Below are 27,242 nucleotides of genomic sequence, written 5' to 3' on the forward strand. Positions count from 1 at the left end.
ATGTGTAAATGTATCTGTGTAATGTGCATGTGTGCGTGTGTGCGTGTGTGTATAATGTCGATATATGTTTGTGTGTAGAGTGTAATGTGGATATATGTGTTTGTATAGTGTGAATATATGTATGTGCTTAATTTGAATATATGTAAATGTATCTGTGTAATGTATTTATGTGTAGCGTGTGTATGTGTATGTGTGTAGGTGTATATGTGTGTGGGTGTATGTGTATATGTGTGTGTGTCTGTATGTGTGTGTGTATGTGTATGTGTGAAGCGTGTGTGTAGCGTGTGTGTAGCGTGTGTGTGTGTGTGTGTATGTGTGTGTATGTGTGTGTGTGTGTGTGAAGCGTGTGTGTGTGTGTATGTATGTGTATGTGTGAAGCGTGTGTGTAGCGTGTGTGTAGCGTGTGTGTAGCGTGTGTGTGTATGTGTGTGTGTATGTGTGTGTGTGTGTGTGAAGCGTGTGTGTGTGTGTATGTATGTGTATGTGTGAAGCGTGTGTGTGTAGCGTGTGTAGCGTGTGTGTGTGTGTGTGTAGCGTGTGTGTGTAATCTTCAAAGACTAATGCTGCCCCCTCAGATTTGTATTTTTTATAAGTCCTCTTATCTTGTCATTTATTGTCTTTTTAACATTAGAAGAAGCTTTTTCTAGTTTCATTTTAGGGTTTTTTAATACTTGTTACTGATAGGGTTATATTTTACAGTAAAATTACTTAAAGTACATGTAAAGCATTCCCATGTAGTGTCTGTATATTTATTTGACAATAGTTGCTCCCAGTCTATTTCCTGCTGCGCAGCCCTCAACCGGGAGAAATTGGCCTTTTTAATATGCAGTCAGTGTTTTACCCTCCCAGCCTGTTTGCTTTTAAGGTTTTGTTCATGTGGAGTTTTTTGTAGGCAAAAAATTCTGCCTGGAAAAATCAGCTCCGCCTTTTCTTAGGCTATGTTCACACGGGGTCTTTTGCCGAGTTTTTTGACGCGGAAACCGCGTCGCAAAACTCGGCAGAAACGGCCCGAGAACGCCTCCCATTGATTTCAATGGGAGGCGTCGGCGTCTTTTTCCCGCGAGCAGTAAAACTGCCTTGCGGGAAAAAGAAGCGACATGCCCTATCTTCGGGCGCTTCCGCCTCCGACCTCCCATTGACTTCAATGGGAGGCAGGAGAAAGCGTGTTTTCTGCCCGCGGCGCTCAATGGCCGCGGGCGAAAAACGGCGCGATCATTGCTATTCACACGGAGTATTTTGGGGGAGGAATATCTGCCTCAAAATTCCGTTTGGAGCTTTGAGGCAGATATTCCTCCCCCAAAATACTCCGTGTGAACATAGCCTTAAGTGGTTTTTTACCACACGCGTTTTTTGACACGGTTTTTGATGCGTTTTCCTACGTGGTTCTTTATGGCCATTTTAAAGCGTTATTTTTATCTATTTCTTCAACAGGCAAAGGAAAAAAAAAACGCAAGCATTTTTTTTTTTTTGCCTAAAACCGCTTAAAAACGCGTCAAAAACGGTTGCGGCCGTTCACAGCATTTTTCTGTCTCTCATTGATTTCAATAGGGTTTTTTGAGGCGGAAAACGAATCTAGAAAGGTCATATCACATACGTAGTGGAACCATTATACCCGAATGTTTGCTCCTTCTTTAGTAGCGTACAACTCAAGTGCCAACTTCCATTACATGATAGTGTCTCAACAGGACTCTTTCTACAATAGATCTGGGGTCGGCCAGTGAATACTTTTTCTCTATGTTCAGCTTAACAACAATACCAATGATGATGATGATGATGATGATAATATCCCTGCCTCTTTTCTATAGTAGTCTCAGTACATGTGTTAATATGATATCATTGATAAATGAATAATGAATTGAGTATTTCTCTAGCTGTGACCATCTCATGACTATCACCACATATGGAGCATCCTGCGCACTGACAATTACTAAGCCTCTCCATATTTCTCAGCATTTTCTGCTCCTTTACCCTGCGATCATATAGTCAGAAGTAACATATAAGTTCTCTCCTCACTGTTCAGACGTCATGGGTTTTCTGCTAGGATGGACACACCAGTATTTACAATGTGTCTCTTCTTCTAGATGTTTGTAGGAATCTTCTTGTAGCCAGGATCTCCTTCTCTGTGCTGGTTGGTGTCTTCTACATGTTGAAGGTGGTCATCTTCTAGGTATAGGCAGGAATCTTCTAGCTGCTAACTGGGGTCTACGTGTTGTCAGGACTCTTTAAAATCTCAAAGACTGGGATAAAGATCTCCTGAAAAAAAAAATATATATATTTTGAGACAAAAAACGACAAATATATAACCTACAAAGAAATTGATGCTACCAAAAAAAGTGTAGAAAATGGAAAAAATCTTTATTGGAATAACAATGAAAAGCTACATGTCAATACAATGAAATGATAAAGACTCCACAATACTCTACAGAAGAAAAGGACAGCTCATTGTGTGACTCACAAAGAAAATAATAATTAGATAAGACCCCATGGCTGCACAGACCTGCGTAATGTAGGTCATATAGAAATACCAAATGGTATGGAATAAACAACTATACAGTGCAAAAAAGCAGCCAGCGCATAAGTAAGAGCAAAAATGAATCAACTATTAAACAAGTATGGAGGGATATAACATACCCATAATAAGGTTGTTCAGGAGCACCAACACAGGGAGTGCCCACCCAGACGCACGTTTCAGCGCTAAATGTCTTCATCAGGGGGTGGCGATGATAGTACACACACAGTATTTAAATGAACGCTAGCCAATGGTGCTTAAAGATATCCAGGTGATATATATATATATATGCCCATAAATCAGATCAGTGCACTCACTGTTTACTATTGGTGGCAATATGTGGTCGAGTACATGGCCGGACTCCAGAAACGGCAACAACGAGACACTGGGGCGGAAACACATCAGCGCGTCACCTGACGCGGTCACGTGTGTCAGCAACCCAGCGTGTCATGGGTGACGAATCGGAGGCCGGTCAATCACAACCAATCAGAATGCAACCAGTGATTGAAGGCATGAAAAGCATTCAGAAGGATATTAACCCTGTACGGGCAGTCCAATAGCGATACACTTCATGTCTGCAAGTCTAAACCCAAAATACAGAGAGACAAGATAGTTATACAGATATATTGCACATGTATCATACAAATACATATAAATATATGGACACAAAGTGATGTGTGATGAAGAGTGTCAACGTGTAGGGAGTAATCAAGTGTGGAAGATTATTATCAATTATAATGTGTGAAAAAAGACCAATATATACGTGCCAAAAGGAACAATCCAGTGCACGACCTGAACATAGTAGGGAAGTGACAGGTAAGAAATGATATTAAACACAATAAAGTGTTGTTTATATAGAACATGTGTAAGTAAAAGAGTGAAAAGGTAATACATGTATGGTGACAAAATAAAAGAAATAAAAAACGAAAAATAAAATAGTGTGAATAGGCGTGTGCGATGAGAAAAGAAGAAAAAAACAACGTGTGTATTATGCATCAAAACATAAAATGGACTACAAGTGCCAGCACAAAGCAGATTTTAGTTACATGTCGCTATATCTAATACAACAAGCCTCAAAGGTGCAGAATATAATATGCAGTGATCTGCAGACAGAGCCCGCTTTTCTATTGTCTGTGAAGATCATCAGAAGTAGGAAATCATTGTTGAGGATGAAGATCATGACAACCCGAAAATGGCACAGGTGACATAGTCAACACAGGCAGCGTAAAGCATATATCTAATCTGTATACATAAAGAAATGTAGATTAAAATAAGAACATAAAATCCAAAATACCCGACTACAAGCTTTGGTAGCACTCAGAGAAATGCAGCAACACCAATGTTCTCATTGACACCCCTTGGTTGTGTTGTCTTAAGCCTCCATATCCACCTGCATTCTGATTGCAAAAGCCTCTTTTTACATCTCGTCCTCGCATATCAGTATTGATGTGATCTATTCCCTTCACTCTCACAAGTCTAGAGTTACACGCATGATGTAGGTGAAAATGTTGTGGAATCGTCTTCAGCTGTTCCATATCCTCTACTGTTTTGGCATTTTCAATGTCTCTAACATGTTCTCTTACGCGAAAGCGCAATTCTCGGGTTCTCATGCCAATATACATTTTAGGGCAAGGGTAAGTTGCATTATAGATCACACCTGTAGTGCCGCATGTAATTGCCCATGTGATCTTAACATTTTTCAACCCACTTGAGTCAACAAAACCTTGAGAGCGTTCAATATTAGGGCAACTAATACAGTCGCCGCAAGGGTTACAACCCCACTTAGGACCAATCTTTCCAAAACATTTACCCGGTTTTTCCACTGTTCGGTAACTGTGCACTATTGCGTCACGTAAAGAACGCGCTCTACATGCTGCAATAGCAAGGAAATTTGGTAGTACTTTCTGTAGAATTGGATCATTGAGGAGCATCGGCCAAAATGTGTTTGAGGTGTCCCTCATTTCTGACCAAATGATACGTGTTCGTAAATCTTACCTTAGGAGAAATTCCTTATGTTTAGTTACAGTTTGTAATAGCTGTGCACGAGGGGGAGCTGTGCACGTGGTCGTCAATAGGCTTTATTAACATTGCGGCGGCTGCAGCCCTGTTGAGCAAGTCTCCTTCTTAACTCAGTCGTGCGGTATTTGAAATCTTCATGAGTTGAACACATTTTCTTAACACGCAGTAATCGTCCAGTTGGTATAGCTTCGATGGTGTGGCGGGGATGTGAAGACGTGGCGTGAAAAAATGAGTTTGTTGATGTCTCTTTACGATGCAAATCTGTCTGGAGACAACCATTATGGTTCCTTTTAGTTAGTATGTCCAAAAAATCTATCTCAACGTGATTCCACTTGCATGTTAATTTAATGTTACGTGTATTATAGTTAAATACACTGATGAATTCCATGAATTCATCCGAAGTCCCCTGCCAGATCATGAAGATGTCATCAGTGAACGGGCCCAGAAAAGGAGCTGGTTCATTGATATCTCATGATCTGGCAGGAATAGGTCCCTCTCCCACAGCCCCAGGAACAGGTTGGCATATGAGGGTGCACAGGCTGCCCCCATTGCCGTGCCCTGGATTTGCAGGTAGAAGGACCCATTGAACGTGAAAAAATTGTGTTTGAGAACAAGGTCCGATAGGGTTAGCAACAACTCTGAAAAGTTTTCCCATATTGCTCATATGCAAAAAGGTGGCCACTGCATGCAACCCATCCGTATGCTGGATGCCGATATATAGTGACTCAATGTCACAAGTTACCAAAATATGTCCGTCATCTAAATGAATCTCTTCAATTTTCAACAACAAATCTGCAGAGTCGCACAGATACGAAGGTAGACATTCCACTAATGGTTTTAAATGGTGGTCGACCCATCTGCACACCTTCTGAGTTAACCCCCCGGTACACAATATAATTGGCCTACCTGGAAAGTCCTTATGAATTTTGGGTAGTAGAAAAGGCGTCTGTATTGTTGGCTCAGTCACAATCAGTGCCTCCATTAGGGACTTGGAGAGGACTCCGGCATCCATACCATCTTGTAGAATGTGGATCATCTTTGCTCTAAAGGATAATAAAGAATTGTATGTTCTACAACAAGTGGAGTTTTTTTTATTTAGTTTTTTTTTAATTGATGTATTTTTTATTTTTCCAAACATTACAAACAAGCGAACAACAATTCAACAATATGTTTCATGGCAATAGCATCTCTGAACACTTATATCATTATTTTGCATATTATATAATCTACAATTTGTATAAATTACTTCAAATGATCCTAGTTGGAGCGAGGACAGAATTAGAGATTTTACCCCAAAGACAAATTGAAAAAGTGTCAATATTCATAGGAAATGAAACACACTAAATAAACCATAAAGAAGGGGGAAGGGAAGTATAGGGGGGAGGGGGAAGAGGATGGACACGTGTATCCCCATCGTTACCGCGATTCAATACAGATATTTAAGGAATCATATCATGATTGGTGTCACACCAGACAGCTCATGTTCCAGATACCAAGTTGTGGAGCCAAAGCATGCAATCAGTTTTTGTTTTACATGAAGTGGTAAGAGAGGTATAAAGTTCACCCACAACTTAAAAAAGGCTTCAGTTTTGTGTTCTTTTCGATGGGAGGATTCCACCCAATCCATTCGGAAAAGATAAGATATATTTTCTAGGGAAATACGTTGTGTGGGGGGTGTATTATTTATCCAAACCTGGAGAATGGCCTTCCTAGCAGCCGCAGAGACATAGTATAACAGTTGTTTGTGATGTTTCGGGATAAAGAGCATGGAAGGTGGCAGTATCCCAAAGAGACCCCACTTTTGGGTTGAGGGGCATGGTATGGACAGGGTGTTCGACACAAAATATTGTATCTTTCGCCAAAAGTCAACAATAGTTGGGCATAACCAGAGACAATGTAATTGCGGTACTCCACACTTTAAACACGAATGGTCAGAGGAGTTACCCATGAGAAAGCCCCTATAAGGGGACACGTCAGCCCTATGGGCTATTTTAAAAGACATCTCCCAGGACATGGCTGATGGGAGGTATTTGGCAGCCATAGTTACAGATGATAGGACATCGTCATGAGTTATTTGATCTAAGTGGTCAACCCAGTAAGATACGCCTGATCTCGATTTAGTGTAGTCCAATGGTTGTCTTAAAACGTTATAATAGGTAGTGATTAGTCTTTTTCGGCATTGATGAGATGGAGTCTAGTGACAGAAGAAGTCATCCCAGTCTTGACCTTGTAAGTGTCTAATGACCTTGTGAGCATAACTACAGGCCTGCAGGTAATAAAATGGGTGTTGGCCCAAAAAATCATATTGTATACGTAGTTCATTAAATGAGTATGGACGACGAGTGAGCATGTTAGTTATCTGATTCATACATGTCAACCCCCTCCGAGCCCATCCACGAAAAAACACATGGGGGTTGGCATTTTGGAAGTCAAAGTTATGGACCCAAGGAAGAAGTAGGAAAAATCTAGGGTTTAAACCTAAGTGTTGTCTGACCTTGGTCCATGTCTTCCAGGAGGACATGACTAGGGGGTTAGCCCGTTGGTTAGGTGATAGAGCCGAGTAGGGAGTGTGTAAAAGGAATGTTAAGGAAATGGGTTTTGAAAATTGTTGGTCCAATGTAGAATCAGTAAAGCAGGAGCTACCAGTTATCCAATCTCCAATCACTCGTAGTTGAGCTGCCATATTGTATAAGTGAATCTGTGGAAAATTAATCCCTCCATTTTCATGATGTTGCCTCAATATGCATAGGCTCACTCTTGGTCTCTTTTGGTTCCAAATGTAGCCTCGAAAGAGAGTATTCAGCCGCCTAACGTCAACTGGTCTCATGTATATAGGCAAGGATTGTAGTAAGTATAACAATTTAGGGAAGACAACCATTTTTAATAGATTAGCCCTACCTAAAAATGATAGAGTAAAGTGCCTCCAAGCCATGAGTTGGGATTCCAAACATGCAATAATGGGATAAGGCCTCATGCACACGACAGTATTTTTTCCCACCCGTAAATACTGGCGTAAATACGGGTCCGGTGTCACATGTATTCAACCCATTTTGCACCAGTATTTACGGGCCCGTGCCTGTAAATACGGGCCCGTTGTCACCCGTATTCCACCCGTATTTATGGGCACGTTTTTGGCTGCAAAATTACACTGCAGTAATCGGCAGCCCCTTCTCTCTATCAGTGCAGGATAGAGAGAAGGGACAGCCCTTTCTGTAATAAAAGTTTAAGAAATTCATACTTACCCGGCCGTTGCCTTGGTGACGCGTCCCTCTCTTCACATCCAGCCCGACATCCCTGGATGACGCGGCAGTCCATGTGACCGCTGCAGCCTGTGATTGGCCTGTGATTGGCTGCAGCGGTCACATGGGCTGAAACGCCATCCAGGGAAGTCGGGCCAGATGTCGAGAGGGACGCGTCACCAAGGCAACGGCCGGGAGACCGGACTGGAGGAAGCAGGAAGTTCTCGGTAAGTATGAACGTCTTTTTTTTTTACAGGTTACTCTATATTCTGATCGGTAGTCACTGTCCAGGGTGCAGAAACAGTTACTGCCGATCAGTTAACTCTTTCAGCACCCTGGACAGTGACTATTTACTGACGTCGCCTAGCAAAGCTCCCGTAATGACGGGTGCACACACGTAGTCACCCGTTATTACGGGAGCCCCATAGACTTCTATGGGCTGTCCGTGCCGTTATTACGGCCTGAAATAGGACATGTTCTATCTTTTTCAACGGCACGGGCACCTTCCCGTAAGAAAACGGGAAGGTACCCGTGGCCAATAGAAGTCTATGAGCCCGTTATTACGGGTCGTAATTACGACCCGTAATAACGGGTGTTTTTACGGTCGTGTGCATGAGGCCTTAAGGTTTCGTTGATATAAATTTGATAGTTGTCTCGTGATGCGTACCCCCAAATAGGGAATGTAATCAGAGTTCCATTTAAATGCATGCTTCGAAGACCAGAGTGGTCTGGAGGGACCCTTAAGAATTAGGGCTTCTGATTTTTGTAGATTGATCTTGAAACCTGACAGGGCACCGTAAATTGGGATATCCTGGAGGATTGGTTGTAAAGTAGAGGCAGGGTTAGATATGAAGAACAAAATATAATCTGCAAATACAGATAGTTTAATTTGAGAATCTCCAATTTGTATGCCTTGAAAACATGCTAGGGACTGGACATGACGGAGAAGTGGATCTAGGGACAAATTAAACAGTAACGGTGAGAGAGGGCATCCCTGACGCGTACCCCTGAAAATTGAGATAGGAGGTGAGTTAAGCCCATTGATGGTAAGGGATGTGGTAGAGCAGGCCTGTGAGCGTGAAAGTAATGTTAGAAAGCGGTCTCCGAAGGCCCGGGACTGCAACACCGCTGTGATAAATGGCCATGATAAAGAGTTAAACGCCTTTTCCGCGTCAAGTCCCAGCAGCATGGTCACTGGGGAGGGGTCTAGTGCAGACACCGTGGCTGCTACAGCCTGACGGATACCTTTAGTGGAATGGCTATTCCTTAAGAAACCCAGTTGGGTTGGGGCAATGATTGGTCCAAACATGGTTTGGAGGCGGTCGGCCAAAATCTTTGTTAGGAGCTTATTGTCTTGGTTTAAAAGGGAAATCGGGCGATATGAGGAAAGGAGGGTTGGATCCCTGTCAGGTTTGGGAAGCAATATGGTCCTGGACTCATGAAAGTTAGGCAGGTCAATCTCCCCACTAAATATGGCTTGTAAGGTCCTCGTCAATGTCGGTGTAATATCTGGCAAAAGTTTGTAGTATTCAGCCGATAGGCCGTCAGGACCCGGCGTTTTATTATTGTGTAGCTTAGAGATTGCTAAAGCAACCTCCGCCTCCGTGATATCATTATTTAAAAAGTGGAGTTTGTTTAATTGTCGATTTGCTTCATAAATATACATCTGGCGTGGCCAAAATACCACATTTCTGCCTTTATCGGCAGGTTTTACTACCACATCATGCCATGATTTAATTCATTTTAATATTTATTCCCTCTCTCTCAAGATCTACTGCAGGGCAAATAGACAACGGGGGGATTTTGTAGATTTGGTTCTAATACAGATATGAATCTTACCTTCTGATATTCCCTCTTCTTGGTGAAAGAGTTTCTCAAATATTCGCAATGTTTCTCGTTCCTCAACTGTCACAAATAAATTGCCTTCCTCTTTAAAATACCATTTCTTAAAGATCAAAGATTGTGCAAAAAATTGCAGATCTTTTACTGCTGAGAAAAGATCAAAACAGGAGACGGGAGAAAAGGTCAAGACTTTGTCCAACAGTGTGATGTCACCTATAGATAATTGATGCATAGAAATGTTAATGACCTTCTTGTGATGTCTTGGATTTTGTTCCAATCATTTTTCTCCTACTGTTGGACGACTGATTTTAGTTCCGTTTTCTTTTGTATCTTGGTAAGTCACGTGTAGAACTCACGCTACTACATAATGTCATATCATGGTGACCGCTCTGTGATGACAAAGATCACATAGAAGAGGAAAGACTCAGTGATTCACCATCTTGTCTCCGATTCCATCAATATATTTTCTTCTGTTGAAAATCATTATTATCACATATCAATTTCTTTGTTTTTCTGCTCTCCATTTCTTTTCTCCAGACGAGGCATTGTTGATCCAATTGTGTTTTAAATGTTTCTAAGTCCTCTTTGGACATCTCTGCTTTTAATTTTTGCTGGATCTTTTCCAGCTCGTTATCCCTGTTTTCTAATGAGGTGTTATTGAGTCCAATAAGAAGCTCCATCACTTTAAATGAACACGCACTGCAGTTCTCCTCCCATTTAGCTGTAAAATTCAAATCTTCAATTGAAAATGATGGGAAAACTTGTATGCGTAACCCCCTCGGTATAAGGTTCTGTTGGAGATAATTTGCTAGGAATGCTCGGTTCCACCAAACTTTCATTCTTTTATTTACAAGGCTTTTGAAGGAGTTCTGTGGCTCGCTAATATTTCTCTGACTGCCAACACCTGTGGCTGTGGAGTCATCTTTAACCAGCCATGACTGTTCTCTGGCTCTAAAATCCATAGTTGGGTTTCTGGCACTATCTGTAAAAGTACAGAGAACAAACTGATAAATAATCCAAAAAGACAGCGAGGATCTGAAATCCCAAATGCAGGTGCACGGCATTTATTACTAGTAAGGGGGGATTATATATATATATATATATATATATATATATATATATATATATATATATATATGTATAGAAGGTAGAAATTCGAGGCACTCACCGCTGTTTCTGTAACTCCCGACCATGTCATCAAGCTAGCACTGGGTTTGGGGGCAGCGGCGGATCATCGTTAGGAAGGCTCGGGCAGCCGACCAAGGCTCCCAGGGGGCCCATGGCTGCCAGGCCCATAACATTTATTGGCTGGGCTGCACGGGCCCCCTCAAGCCCATTGGCGCCTAGCACTGGAGGGGTCCCCGATGCTAGCGACAGCCACATTCACTTGTATCTGCATCCTCAGGACGCAGATATGAATTAATGATATAGGCTTCAGGCCAAGTTAGGACTGCAGCCTATAAGGTGCTGGGAAGACTCCCTGGGCAGGCCGCCGTGATGACGCAACTGCATCACGCTGGTATGAGCATGCGTTCTGCCTGGAGACAGTGCAGCGCACCGTCCGTCGCGTGAACGGGGCAAGGTAAGTACAATGTTTTGTTTTGGAGGGCTATGTGGCAATATACAGGGGGGTGATTGCTGTGCAGCACTACATACTAATGGTGCTGTGTGTGTGTGACACTATCTAAAGGGACTGTGTGTGTGATGTTATCTACAGGGGCTGTGTGTGTGGTGCTATCTACAGGGGCTGTGTGTGTGATGCTATCTAATGGCGCTGTGTGTGTGTGTGACACTATCTAAAGGGACTATGTGTGTGATATTATCTACAGCAGCTGTGTGTGTGATGTTATCTACAGGGGCTGTGTGTGTGATGTTATCTACAGGGGCTGTGTGTGACGCTATCTACAGGGCCTGTGTGTGTGGCGCTATCTACAGGGGCTGTGTGTGGCGCTATCTACAGGGGCTGTGTGTGGCGCTATCTAAAGGGGCTGTGTGTGTGGCGCTATCTACAGGGGCTGTGTGTGATGCTATCTACAGGGGCAGTGTGTGACGCTATCTACAGGGGCTGTGTGTGTGGCGCTATCTACAGGGGCTGTGTGTGATGCTATCTACAGGGGCTGTTTGTGATGCTATCTACAGGGGCTGTGTGTGTGGTGCTATCTACAGTGGCTGTGTGTGTGACGTTATCTACAGGGGCTGTGTGTGTGATGCTATCTACAGGGGCTGTGTGTGTGGCGCTATCTACTGGGGCTGTGTGTGTGACTATCTACAGGGGCTGTGTGTGATGCTATGTACAGGGGCTGTGTGTGTGGCGCTATCTACAGGGGCTGTGTGTGTGGCGCTATCTAGAGGGGGCACTGTGTATGTGGTGCTATCTACAGGGGCTGTGTGTGTGGCGCTATCTACAGGGGCTGTGTGTGGCGCTATCTAGAGGGGGCTGTGTGTGGTGTTATCTAAAGGGGGCACTGTGTATGTGGTGCTTTACTTTACATTCTGTGAGTCACTAGATTTATAGAGAATCTGTATCCTCTCCTGACATGTTTTTTATAGGAAATCCTTGTCCTTCACAAAATGTATTTGTGCAGTCCAGGACTGATAGACAATTGCGTGTTACCATTCCCCTTGTCAGGAGGATGTGTCCCTGCACAGTGTGATACTGTCAGTATGTAGGGATGCAGCCCTTTGACAAGGGGAATCATAACACCCATCTGTTAATGCTTGCACAAAAAGGTAGTGTTAACAATAGTTGCGGCGCGGCAGGGCGGCGGAGGAGTAGGGGGGCCCAAGTTTGGGTAACAGCCCAGGGCCTATGGCCTACTTAATCCGCCACTGTTTATGGGGCCTCGTTCTGGAGATAGGTGCCGGTCACAGAGATGGGACTCCCATCTATCTGACATTTATGACATATCCTGTGGAGATGTCATAAATGTCCTTCATGGGAAAACCCCTTGAAGGGGATAGACAAATCTTACCTGTCCATACAGAAGTGACATTAATACATTGGGAGGAGCTTTCAGTTGCCGGTTAGTTGTCCGTTCTACGATGGTTGGAAACCGAACAGTTTCTATGGCGATGACGTAACATGGGAGCCCTGCATGTTGTCCAGTGGGAGCGGAGTCTGTTTAGAAAAAGAGAAATCGAATATTTATTATAATATTACAGGAAAAGGTATAGTAGGGGATTATGTTTTATCCATAGCACCTTAAAAATCCTGATTAGAGAGCGGACCCTGTCCCATATATACATATAACTGAACAGTACATTATATACAGTATATATGAGGACAGTAAAGAGGGAGTATAGTATATACAGTGAGGACACATCCTATATATACATATAACTGACCAGTACATTATATACAGTATATATGAGGACAGTAAAGAGGGAGTACAGTATATACAGTAAGGACACGTCCCATATATACATATAACTGAACAGTACATTATATACAGTATATATGAGGACAGTAAAGAGGGAGTACAGTATATACAGCGAGAACACGTCCTATATATACACATATAACTGAACAGTACTTTATATACAGTATAGATGAGGACAGTAAAGCGGGAGTACAGTATATACAGTGAGGACACGTCCCATATATACATATAAGTGAACAGTACATTATATACAGTATATATGAGGACAGTAAGGAGGGAGTACAGTATATACAGTGAGGACACGTCCCATATATACATATAACTGAACAGTACTTTATATACAGTATATATGAGCACAGTAAAGAGGGAGTACAGTATATACAGTGAGGACACGTCCCATATATACATATAACTGAACAGGACATTATATACAGTATATATGAGGACAGTAAAGAGGGAGTACAGTATATACAGTGAGGACACGTCCCATATTTACATATAACTGAACAGTACTTTATATACAGTATATATGAGGACAGTAAAGAGGAAGTACAGTATATACAGTGAGGACACGTCCCATATATACATATAACTGAACAGTACATTATATACAGTATATACGAGGACAGTAAAGAGGGAGTACAGAATATACAGTGAGGACATGCTCCATATATACATATAACTGAACAGTACATTGTATACAGTATGAGGACAGTAAAGAGTGAGTACAGTATATACAGTGAGGACATGCTCCATACATATATACATATAACTGAACAGTACATTATATACAGTATATATGAGGACAGTAAGGAGGGAGTACAGTATATACAGTGAGGACACGTCCCATATATACATATAACTGAACAGTACATTATATACAGTATGAGGACAGTAAGGAGGGAGTACAGTATATACAGTGAGGACATGCTCCATATGTAATGGCCGGAAGGAGGTGAAGGGAGAGTGAGCCCTAATCTACCCACCGCCCTGTCCCTGCCTACTTGCAACGACCCGCCCTAGGCGACGAGGTACAACTGGGCGGCGGTCCCTACGCTGTCTAAGTGCACAGGAAAACAAACAGGGAACATGCAAGGGAAGGGGCAGTAGCCACGGAACGCCACGAGGAAACGGAGCGGAGAACGGACAGTCAGGACCAGGACGAAGTGAGTACACCCAAGCGGGCAAGGAGACAGAAGCAAGCCAGGGGCAAAGCAAAGCAGGTCAAGCAGAACTGCAGCAAGGCAGAAGCACGGCAGAAGCAGGCTGGAGCAAGCAGCAGTGGGGCCAGGAATCCAAAAGAATTACAAGCACTGAGGGAGAGAACAGGGCAGGTAATAAAGGACAGGGGGCGGAGCTAACTCCGACAGACCAGGCCGCGATAGGCTCTCCCACTCCTGAGCCTGCCACCCTGGTTGGTGGGAGATGGTGTCAGTCGAACAGGTCTGGCCTCAGGTGTGGATTGATTAATCCCAGGAGTATACCTAGATGAAGTACCTGGCAGATCCCTAACACCATACATATATACATACATACGACTGAGAAGTACATTTTGTTTCCGGACAGTCTGCAGGATATTTATGTAGTGGAGCCCCCAGCAAGGCATCACCGTTTTACAATCCCCTCCGCCCTGAATATGTGTAGATAAGGGACCCCAGCAGATCGCTTGTTAGGTCCATGTAGAAGCTCAAACACGTCATGGTCCTTAAGAATAAGATGGGGGTGATGCATTGTCACAGGCACAACTAGAGGTACAGGCCTGGTTATCCATATTTGTGCCCCCTGAGTGGCCACTATTTTACCACTGATCTCTATAAAATTGCGATATAATAGTGATTTTCCGGTTTGATGTAACTAGATGCTTAAATTTTGTATAATGAAAAGTTCGGCAACTTACTAATTCCTCAGCATTTTTAAGATATCTGTTTGGGGTCAGTGAATGGGAATATACTTGTTTATATCCAGGAACATGGCTGATATTTCTCGCAGCTGATAGTTTGCTACAATTGGATCCATTCTAGGTCAGGATTTTCCTCACTGTTTCTGCTATTCATGCCCGCCGGCTTACTCCCTGCTCCGTAGAAGTTCCAGATTTGGGGGTGGGTTGTTGTTAAGGCCAGATTGGTGAAATGTTCCAGGCCCGCTTGCTTCATCATCTTGGTACATACAAGCAGAGCAGCCCCAGGCTACTGCACATGCCCAAAAATGTCTTGTATTATTCCATGTGCAGCACTAGGTGGGTAGGGGGCAAGTGCCAAAATAACGTTTACCCAACCGTGCACCACAGATAGAGGCTGCCATTGGGGTTGCATACGGTTTATTTACTTACAGACGCAAATCCTATAAACCTAGAAATTCACGCTACTGATGTCAGCTTTCTGTCATTTAACCTCTGGATGACATACATTTACAGCGCCATGCAGTTAGCACAAAGTACCGTAAATGTACAGTCCTTGGAAGGTGCGGGAAATAGCGAAGATCCCGGCACGTTACCCCTCAGTTGCTGTGGTCAATAGTGGGGCATCTATGTGGGTAAACAGATGGCGGGGGCTTCCTCTGTCACCATCAGCGCAATCGCAGGTTTCTGATAGGAGCCATGGCAACCAGGGGCCTAAACAAGGCTCCCAGGTCTGCCATGTGTGAATGCTTATAAAGCCATGCCATTATGTACTCAACGCCTTTGTTGCAGAAGTTTTGTTGTGTTACTGGTTGCCCTTGGATCCGACCATAACCCATTCCTCTGGCTATGGTCAGGAAAAGACACATCCCGACCATAGTATGGCTTTGTGGTCGCGTTCAATGTTCTCATGAACGCGCTATATTTCGTTTGCACTCCGGAACATCCAATTATTCCCGAGTGCTTGGTGTGACTACAAGCCTGTAGCTGCAACTGCGCATGCGCAACAGTAGCGCTGCCCAAGTCCCCGCCTGCACTCGGGAACTGGCAACTGTTCCCGAGTGCTTCTACTAAACTTGCATTTCAGCAAGACTGTATGTATCCGGTAACCGACTGTTCCCAAGTGCTTATTCTAAACCTGTATTTCAGCGTGCGCTACTGCTCATGCGCAGTCACATCGCTGTAGAAGACTGTATGTACCCGGGAACCGACGACTGTTCCCAAGTGCTTATTATAAACCTGTATTTCAGCGTGCGCTTCTGCTCATGCGCAGTCACATCACTGTAGAAGACTTTATGTACCCGGGAACCGGCGACTGTTCCCAAGTGCTTATTATAAACCTGTATTTCAGCGTGCGCTTCTGCTCATGCGCAGTCACATCACTGTAGAAGACTTTATGTACCCGGGAACCGGCGACTGTTCCCAAGTGCTTATTATAAACCTGTATTTCAGCGTGCGCTTCTGCTCATGCGCAGTCACATCACTGTAGAAGACTTTATGTACCCGGGAACCGGCGACTGTTCCCAAGTGCTTATTCTAAACCTGTATTTCAGCGTGCGCTTCTGCTCATGCGCAGTCACATCGCTGTAGAAGACTGTATGTACCCGGGAATCGGCGACTGTTCCCAAGTGCTTATTCTAAACCTGTATTTCAGCGTGCGCTACTGCTCATGCTCAGTCACATCGCTGTAGAAGACTGTATGTACCCGGGAACCGGCGACTGTTCCCAAGTGCTTATTATAAACCTGTATTTCAGCGTGCGCTTCTGCTCATGCGCAGTTACATCGCTGTAGAAGACTGTATGTACCCGGGAATCGGCGACTGTTCCCAAGTGCTTATTCTAAACCTGTATTTCAGCGTGCGCTACTGCACATGCGCAGTCACATCGCTGTAGAGGACTGTATGCACCCGGGAACCGGCGACTGTTCCCAAGTGCTTATTCTAAACCTGTATGTCAGCGTGCGCTACTGCTCATGCGCAGTCACATCGCTGTAGAAGACTGTATGCACCCGGGAATCGGCGACTGTTCCCAAGTGCTTATTCTAAACCTGTATTTCAGTGTGCGCTTCTGCTCATGCGCAGTCACACCGCTGTAGAAGACTGTATGTACCCGGGAACCGGCGACTGTCCCAAGTGCTTATTCTAAACCTGTATTTCAGCGTGCGCTATTACTCATGCGCAGTCACATCGCTGTAGAAGACTGTATGTACTCGGGAACCGGCGACTGTTCCCAAGTGCTTATTCTAAACCTGTATTTCAGCGTGCGCTTCTGCTCATGCGCAGTCACATCACTGTAGAAGACTTTATGTACCCGGGAACCGGCGACTGTTCCCAAGTGCTTATTATAAACCTGTATTTCAGCGTGCGCTTCTGCTCATGCGCAGTCACATCACTGTAGAAGACTTCATGTACCCGGGAACCGGCGACTGTTCCCAAGTGCTTATTCTAAACCTGTATTTCAGCGTGCGCTTCTGCTCATGCGCAGTCACATCGCTGTAGAAGACTGTATGTACCCGGGAATCGGTGACTGTTCCCAAGTGCTTATTCTAAACCTGTATTTCAGCGTGCGCTACTGCTCATGCTCAGTCACATCGCTGTAGAAGACTGTATGTACCCGGGAACCGGCGACTGTTCCCAAGTGCTTATTATAAACCTGTATTTCAGCGTGCGCTTCTGCTCATGCGCAGTTACATCGCTGTAGAAGACTGTATGTACCCGGGAATCGGCGACTGTTCCCAAGTACTTATTCTAAACCTGTATTTCAGCGTGCGCTACTGCTCATGCGCAGTCACATCGCTGTAGAGGACTGTATGCACCCGGGAACCGGCGACTGTTCCCAAGTGCTTATTCTAAACCTGTATTTCAGCGTGCGCTACTGCTCATGCGCAGTCACATCGCTGTAGAAGACTGTATGCACCCGGGAATCGGCGACTGTTCCCAAGTGCTTACTCTAAACCTGTATTTCAGCGTGCGCTTCTGCTCATGCGCAGTCACACCGCTGTGGAAGACTGTATGTACCCGGGAACCGGCGACTGTCCCAAGTGCTTATTCTAAACCTGTATTTCAGCGTGCGCTATTACTCATGCGCAGTCACATCGCTGTAGAAGACTGTATGTACTCGGGAACCGGCGACTGTTCCCAAGTGCTTATTCTAAACCTGTATTTCAGCGTGCACTTCTGCTCATGCGCAGTCACATCGCTGTAGAGGACTGTATGCACCCGGGAATCGGCGACTGTTCCCAAGTGCTTATTCAAAACCTGTATTTCAGTGTGCGCTACTGCTCATGCGCAGTCACATCGCAGTAGAAGACTGTATGTACCCGGGAATCGGCGACTGTTCCGTAGTGCTTATTCTAAACCTGTATTTCAGCGTGCGCTACTGCTCATGCGCAGTCACATCGCAGTAGAAGACTGTATGTACCCGGGAATCGGCGACTGTTCCGTAGTGCTTATTCTAAACCTGTATTTCAGCGTGCGCTACTGCTCATGCGCAGTCACATCGCCGTAGAGGACTGTATGTACCCGGGAACCGGCGACTGTTCCCAAGTGCTTATTCTAAACCTGTATTTCAGCGTGCGCTACTGCTCATGCGCAGTCACATCGCTGTAGAGGACGGTATGTACCCGGGAACCGGCGACTGTTCCCAAGTGCTTATTCTAAACCTGTATTTCAGCATGTGCTACTGCTCATGTGCAGTCACATCGCTGTAGAAGACTGTATGTACCCGGGAACCGGCGACTGTTCCCAAGTGCTTATTCTAAACCTGTATTTCAGCATGTGCTACTGCTCATGCGCAGTCACATCGCTGTAGAAGACTGTATGTACCCGGGAACCGGCGACTGTTCCCAAGTGCTTATTCTAAACCTGTATTTCAGCGTGCGCTACTGCTCATGCGCAGTCACATCGCTGTAGAGGACGGTAAGTACCCGGGAACCGGCGACTGTTCCCAAGTGCTTATTCTAAACCTGTATTTCAGCATGTGCTACTGCTCATGCGCAGTCACATCGCTGTAGAGGACTGTATGCACCCGGGAACCGGCGACTGTTCCCAAGTGCTTATTCTAAACCTGTATTTCAGCGTGCACTACTGCTCATGCGCAGTCACATCGCTGTAGAAGACTGTATGTACCCGGGATCCGGCGACTGTTCCCAAGTGCTTATTCTAAACCTGTATTTCAGCGTGCGCTACTGCTCATGCGCAGTCACATCGCTGTAGAAGACGGTATGTACCCGGGAACCGGCGACTGTTCCCAAGTGCTTATTCTAAACCTGTATTTCAGCGTGCGCTACTGCTCATGCGCAGACACATCACTGTAGAAGACTTTATGTACCCGGGAATCGGCGACTGTTCCCAAGTGCTTATTCTAAACCTGTATTTCAGCGTGCGCTGCTGCACATGCGCAGTCACATCGCTGTAGAGGACTGTATGTACCCGGGTACCGGCGACTGTTCCCAAGTGCTTATTCTAAACCTGTATTTCAGCGTGCGCTACTGCTCATGCGCAGTCACATCGCTGTAGAAGACTGTATGTACCCGGGAACCGGCGACTGTTCCCAAGTGCTTATTCTAAACCTGTATTTCAGCGTGCGCTACTGCTCATGTGCAGTCACATCGCTGTAGAGGACTGTATGTACCCGGGAACCGGCGACTGTTCTCAAGTGCTTATTCTAAACCTGTATTTCAGCATGCGCTACTGCTCATGCGCAGTCACATCGCTGTAGAGGACTGTATGCACCCGGGAATCGGCGACTGTTCCCAAGTGCTTATTCTAAACCTGTATTTCAGTGTGCGCTACTGCTCATGCACAGTCACATCGCAGTAGAAGACTGTATGTACCCGGGAATCGGCGACTGTTCCGTAGTGCTTATTCTAAACCTGTATTTCAGCGTGCGCTACTGCTCATGCGCAGTCACATCGCTGTAGAAGACGTTATGTACCCGGGAACCGGCGACTGTTCCCAAGTGCTTATTCTAAACCTGTATTTCAGCGTGCGCTACTGCTCATGCGCAGTCACATCACTGTAGAAGACTGTATGTACCCGGGAACCGGCGACTGTTCCCAAGTGCTTATTCTAAACCTGTATTTCAGCGTGCGCTACTGCTCATGCGCAGTCACATCACTGTAGAAGACTTTATGTACCCGGGAATCGGCGACTGTTCCCAAGTGCTTATTCTAAACCTGTATTCCAGCGTGCGCTACTGCTCATGCGCAGCCACATCGCTGTAGAAGACGGTATGTACCCGGGAACCGGCGACTGTTCCCTAGTGCTTATTCTAAACCTGTATTTCAGCGTGCGCTACTGCTCATGCACAGTCACATCGCTGTAGAGGACTGTATGCACCTGGGAACCGGCGACTGTTCCCAAGTGCTTATTCTAAACCTGTATTCCAGCGTGCGCTACTGCTCATGCGCAGTCACATCGCTGTAGAGGACTGTATGTACCCGGGAACCGGCGACTGTTCCCAAGTGCTTATTCTAAACCTGTATTTCAGCATGCGCTACTGCTCATGCGCAGTCACATCGCTGTAGAGGACTGTATGCACCCGGGAACCGGCGACTGTTCCCAAGTGCTTATTCTAAACCTGTATTTCAGCGTGCGCTACTGCTCATGCGCAGTCACATCGCAGTAGAAGACTGTATGTACCCGGGAACCGGCGACTGTTCCCATGTGCTTATTCTAAACCTGTATTTCAGCGTGCGCTACTGCTCATGCACAGTCACATCGCTGTAGAAGACTGTATGTACCCGGGAACCGGCGACTGTTCCTAAGTGCTTATTCTAAACCTGTATTTCAGCGTGCGCTACTGCACATGCACAGTCACATCGCTGTAGAGGACTGTATGTACCCGGGAATCGGCGACTGTTCCCAAGTGCTTATTCTAAACCTGTATTTCAGCGTGCGCTACTGCACATGCGCAGTCACATCGCTGTAGAGTACTGTATGCACCCGGGAACCGGCGACTGTTCCCAAGTGCTTATTCTAAACCTGTATTTCAGCGTGCGCTACTACTCATGCGCAGTCACATCGCTGTAGAAGACGGTATGTACCCGGGAATCGGCGACTGTTCCCAAGTGCTTATTCTAAACCTGTATTTCAGCGTGCGCTACTGCTCATGCGCAGTCACATCACTGTAGAAGACTGTATGTACCCGGGAATCGGCGACTGTTCCCAAGTGCTTATTCTAAACCTGTATTTCAGTGTGCGCTACTGCTCATGCGCAGTCACATCGCTGTAGAAGACGGTATGTACCCGGGAACCGGCGACTGTTCCCAAGTGCTTATTCTAAACCTGTATTTCAGCGTGCGCTACTGCTCATGCGCAGTCACATCGCAGTAGAAGACTGTATGTACCCGGGAACCGGCGACTGTTCCCAAGTGCTTATTCAAAACCTGTATTTCAGCGTGCGCTACTGCTCATGCGCAGTCACATCGCTGTAGAGGACGGTATGTACCCGGGAATCGGCGACTGTTCCCAAGTGCTTAGTCTAAACCTGTATTTCAGCATGCGCTACTGCTCATGTGCAGTCACATCGCTGTAGAGGACTGTATGTACCCGGGAACCGGCGACTGTTCCCAAGTGCTTATTCTAAACCTGTATTTCAGCATGTGCTACTGCTCATGCGCAGTCACATCGCTGTAGAAGACTGTATGTGCCCGGGAACCGGCGACTGTTCCCAAGTGCTTATTCTAAACCTGTATTCCAGCGTGCGCTACTGCTCATGCGCAGTCACATCACTGTAGAGGACTGTATGTACCCAGGAACCGGCGACTGTTCCCACGTGCTTATTCTAAACCTGTATTTCAGCGTGCGCTACTGCTCATGCGCAGTCACATCGCTGTAGAAGACTGTATGTACCCGGGAACCGGCGACTGTTCCCAAGTGCTTATTCTAAACCTGTATTCCAGGGTGCGCTACTGCTCATGCACAGTCACATCGCTGTAGAAGACGGTATGTACCCGGGATCCGGCGACTGTTCCCATGTGCTGATTCTAAACCTGTATTTCAGCGTGCGCTACTGCTCATGCGCAGTCACATCGCTGTAGAAGACTGTATGTACCCGGGAACCGGCGACTGTTCCCAAGTGCTTATTCTAAACCTGTATTTCAGCATGTGCTACTGCTCATGCGCAGTCACATCGCTGTAGAGGACTGTATGTACCCGGGAACCGGCGACTGTTCCCAAGTGCTTATTCTAAACCTGTATTTCAGCGTGCGCTACTGCTCATGCGCAGTCACATCGCTGTAGAAGACTGTATGTACCCGGGAACCGGCGACTGTTCCCAAGTGCTTATTCTAAACCTGTATTTCAGCGCGCGCTACTGCTCATGCGCAGTCACATCACTGTAGAAGACGGTATGTACCCGGGAACCGGTGACTGCTCCCACGTTCTTATTCTAAACCTGTATTTCAGCGTGCGCTACTGCTCATGTGCAGTCACATCGCTGTAGAGGACTGTATGTACCCGGGAATCGGCGACTGTTCCCAAGTGCTTAGTCTAAACCTGTATTTCAGCATGCGCTACTGCTCATGTGCAGTCACATCGCTGTAGAGGACTGTATGTACCCAGGAACCGGCGACTGTTCCCACGTGCTTATTCTAAACCTGTATTTCAGCGTGCGCTATTACTCATGTGCAGTCACATCGCTGTAGAGGACTGTATGTACCCGGGAATCGGCGACTGTTCCCAAGTGCTTAGTCTAAACCTGTATTTCAGCATGCGCTACTGCTCATGCGCAGTCACATCACTGTAGAAGACTTTATGTACCCGGGAACCGGCGACTGTTCCCAAGTGCTTATTCTAAACCTGTATTTCAGCGTGCGCTACTGCTCATGCGCAGTCACATCACTGTAGAGGACTGTATGTACCTGGGAACCGGCGACTGTTCACAAGTGCTTATTCTAAACCTGTATTTCAGCGTGCGCTGCTGCACATGCGCAGTCACATCACTGTAGAGGACTGTATGTACCCGGGAACTGGCGACTGTTCACAAGTGCTTATTCTAAACCTGTATTCCAGCGTGCGCTACTGCTCATGCACAGTCACATCGCTGTAGAAGACTGTATGTACCCGGGATCCGGCGACTGTTCCCAAGTGCTTATTCTAAACCTGTATTTCAGCGTGCGCTACTGCTCATGCGCAGTCACATCGCTGTAGAGGATTGTATGTACCCGGGAACCGGCGACTGTTCACAAGTGCTTGTTCTAAACCTGTATTTCAGCGTGCGCTACTGCTCATGCGCAGTCACATCGCTGAAGAAGACTGTATGTACCCGGGAATCGGCGACTGTTCCGTAGTGCTTATTCTAAACCTGTATTTCAGCGTGTGCTTCTGCTCATGCACAGTCACATCGCTGTAGAAGACTGTATGTACCCGGGATCCGGCGACTGTTCCCAAGTGCTTATTCTAAACCTGTATTTCAGCGTGCACTACTGTTCATGCGCAGTCACATCGCTGTAGAGGACAGTATGTACCCGGGAACCGGCGACTGTTCCCAAGTGCTTATTCTAAACCTGTATTCCAGGGTGCGCTACTGCTCATGCACAGTCACATCGCTGTAGAAGACTGTATGTACCCCGGATCCGGCGACTGTTCCCAAGTGCTTATTCTAAACCTGTATTTCAGCGTGCGCTACTGCTCATGCGCAGTCACATCGCTGTAGAGGACGGTATGTACCCGGGAACCGGCGACTGTTCCCAAGTGCTTATTCTAAACCTGTATTTCAGCGTGCGCTACTGCTCATGTGCAGTCACATCGCTGTAGAAGACTGTATGTACCCGGGAATCGGCGACTGTTCTCAAGCGCTTATTCTAAACCTGTATTTCAGCGTGCGCTACTGCTCATGCGCAGTCACATCGCTGTAGAAGACTGTATGTACCCGGGAACCGGCGACTGTTCCCAAGTGCTTATTCTAAACCTGTATTTCAGCGTGCGCTACTGCTCATGCGCAGTCACATCGCTGTAGAAGACTGTATGTACCCGGGAATCAGCGACTGTTCCCAAGTGCTTATTCTAAACCTGTATTCCAGCGTGCGCTACTGCTCATGCGCAGTCACATCGCTGTAGAAGACTTTATGTACCCGGGAACCGGCGACTGTTCCCAAGTGCTTATTCTAAACCTGTATTTCAGTGTGCGCTACTGCTCATGCGCAGTCACATCACTGTAGAGGACTGTATGCACCTGGGAACCGGCGACTGTTCCCAAGTGCTTATTCTAAACCTGTATTTCAGCGTGCGCTTCTGCTCATGTGCAGTCACATCGCTGTAGAAGACTGTATGTACCCAGGAACCGGCGACTGTTCCCAAGTGCTTATTCTAAACCTGTATTTCAGCGTGCGCTACTGCTCATGTGCAGTCACATCGCTGTAGAAGACTGTATGTACCCGGGAATCGGCGACTGTTCTCAAGCGCTTATTCTAAACCTGTATTTCAGCGTGCGCTACTGCTCATGCGCAGTCACATCGCTGTAGAGGACGGTATGTACCCGGGAACCGACGACTGTTCCCAAGTGCTTATTCTAAACCTGTATTTCAGCGTGCGCTATTACTCATGCACAGTCACATCGCTGTAGAGGACGGTTTGTACCCGGGAACCGGCGACTGTTCCCAAGTGCTTATTCTAACCCTGTATTTCAGCGTGCACTACTGCTCATGCGCAGTCACGTCACTGTAGAAGACTGTATGTACTCGGGAACCGGCGACTGTTCCCAAGTGCTTATTCTAAACCTGTATTTCAGTGTGCGCTACTGCTCATGCGCAGTCACATCGCTGTAGAGGACTGTATGCACCCGGGAACCGGCGACTGTTCCCAAGTTCTTATTTTAAACCTGTATTTCAGCGTGCGCTACTGCTCATGCGCAGTCACATCGCAGTAGAAGACTGTATGTACCCGGGAACCGGCGACTGTTCCCAAGTGCTTATTCTAAACCTGTATTTCAGCGTGCGCTACTGCTCATACGCAGTCACATCGCTGTAGAAGACTGTATGTACCCGGGAACCAGCGACTGTTCCCAAGTGCTTATTCTAAACCTGTATTTCAGCGTGCGCTACTGCTCATACGCAGTCACATCGCTGTAGAAGACTGTATGTACCCGGGAACCAGCGACTGTTCCCAAGTGCTTATTCTAAACCTGTATTTCAGCGTGCGCTACTGCACATGCGCAGTCACATCGCTGTAGAGGACTGTATGTACCCGGGAACCGGCGACTGTTCCCAAGTGCTTATTCTAAACCTGTATTTCAGCGTGCGCTACTGCACATGCGCAGTCACATCGCTGTAGAGGACTGTATGTACCCGGGAACCGGCGACTGTTCCCAAGTGCTTATTCTAAACCTGTATTTCAGCGTGCGCTACTGCTCATACGCAGTCACATCGCTGTAGAGGACTGTATGTACCCGGGAACCGGCGACTGTTCCCAAGTGCTTATTCTAAACCTGTATTTCAGCGTGCGCTATTACTCATGCGCAGTCACATCGCTGTAGAAGACTGTATGTACCCGGGAACCGGCGACTGTTCCCAAGTGCTTATTCTAAACCTGTATTTCAGCGTGCGCTACTGCTCATGCACAGTCACATCGCTGTAGAAGACTGTATGCACCCGGGAACCGGCGACTGTTCCCAAGTGCTTATTCTAAACCTGTATTTCAGCGTGCGCTACTGCTCATGCGCAGTCACATCGCTGTAGAGGACTGTATGTACCCGGGAATCGGCGACTGTTCCGTAGTGCTTATTCTAAACCTGTATTTCAGCGTGCACTACTGCTCATGCGCAGTCACATCACTGCAGAAGATTGTATGTACCCGGGAACCGGCGACTGTTCCCAAGTGCTTATTCTAAACCTGTATTTCAGCGTGCGCTACTGCTCATGCGCAGTCACATGGCTGTAGAAGACTGTATGTACCCGGGAACCGGCGGGTGTTCCCAAGTGCTTATTCTAAACCTGTATTTCAGCGTGCGCTACTGCTCATGCACAGTCACATCGCTGTAGAGGACTGTATGTACCCGGGAACCGGCGACTGTTCCCAAGTGCTTATTCTAAACCTGTATTTCAGCGTGCGCTACTGCACATGCGCAGTCACATCGCTGTAGAAGACTGTATGTACCCGGGAACCGACGACTGTTCCCAAGTGCTTATTCTAAACCTGTATTTCAGCGTGCGCTACTGCTCATGCGCAGTCACATCACTGTAGAAGACGGTATGTACCCGGGAATCGGCGACTGTTCCCAAGTGCTTATTCTAAACCTGTATTTCAGCGTGCGCTACTGCTCATGCGCAGTCACATCGCTGTAGAGGACTGTACGCACCCGGGAACCGGCGACTGTTCCCAAGTGCTTATTCTAAACCTGTATTTCAGCGTGCGCTACTGCTCATGCACAGTCACATCGCTGTAGAAGACTGTATGTACCCGGGATCCGGCGACTGTTCCCATGTGCTGATTCTAAACCTGTATTTCAGCGTGCGCTACTGCTCATGTGCAGTCACATCGCTGTAGAAGACTGTATGTACCCGGGAACCGGCGACTGTTCCCAAGTGCTTATTCTAAACCTGTATTTCAGCGTGCGCTACTGCTCATGTGCAGTCACATCGCTGTAGAGGACTGTATGTACCCGGGAATCGGCGACTGTTCCCAAGTGCTTATTCTAAACCTGTATTTCAGCGTGCGCTATTACTCATGTGCAGTCATATCACTGTAGAAGACTGTATGTACCCGGGAACCGGCGACTGTTCCCAAGTGCTTATTCTAAACCTGTATTTCAGCGTGCGCTACTGCTCATGCGCAGTCACATCGCTGTAGAGGACTGTATGTACCCGGGAACCGGCGACTGTTCCCAAGTGCTTATTCTAAACCTGTATTTCAGCGTGCGCTACTGCACATGCGCAGTCACATCGCTGTAGAAGACTGTATGTACCCGGGAACCGACGACTGTTCCCAAGTGCTTATTCTAAACCTGTATTTCAGCGTGCGCTACTGCTCATGCGCAGTCACATCACTGTAGAAGACGGTATGTACCCGGGAATCGGCGACTGTTCCCAAGTGCTTATTCTAAACCTGTATTTCAGCGTGCGCTACTGCTCATGCGCAGTCACATCGCTGTAGAGGACTGTACGCACCCGGGAACCGGCGACTGTTCCCAAGTGCTTATTCTAAACCTGTATTTCAGCGTGCGCTACTGCTCATGCACAGTCACATCGCTGTAGAAGACTGTATGTACCCGGGATCCGGCGACTGTTCCCATGTGCTGATTCTAAACCTGTATTTCAGCGTGCGCTACTGCTCATGTGCAGTCACATCGCTGTAGAAGACTGTATGTACCCGGGAACCGGCGACTGTTCCCAAGTGCTTATTCTAAACCTGTATTTC

General features: G+C 46.5%; 1 long non-coding RNA gene across 1 annotated transcript; it reads right to left on the reverse strand.

Moving 5' to 3' along the window:
* Positions 1–1,424: 1,424 nt before the first annotated feature.
* LOC142698084 (uncharacterized) lies at positions 1,425–12,725 on the reverse strand. Its single transcript, XR_012865676.1, has 5 exons — positions 12,582–12,725; positions 9,607–10,591; positions 5,435–5,571; positions 4,505–4,793; positions 1,425–2,253 (listed from the first exon to the last, which is right to left on the reverse strand). It is a non-coding gene; the product is annotated as an uncharacterized LOC142698084 (long non-coding RNA).
* Positions 12,726–27,242: the final 14,517 nt, after the last annotated feature.

Source organism: Rhinoderma darwinii (genome assembly GCF_050947455.1).
Source record: "Rhinoderma darwinii isolate aRhiDar2 chromosome 11 unlocalized genomic scaffold, aRhiDar2.hap1 SUPER_11_unloc_7, whole genome shotgun sequence".
Taxonomy (NCBI): domain Eukaryota; kingdom Metazoa; phylum Chordata; class Amphibia; order Anura; family Rhinodermatidae; genus Rhinoderma; species Rhinoderma darwinii.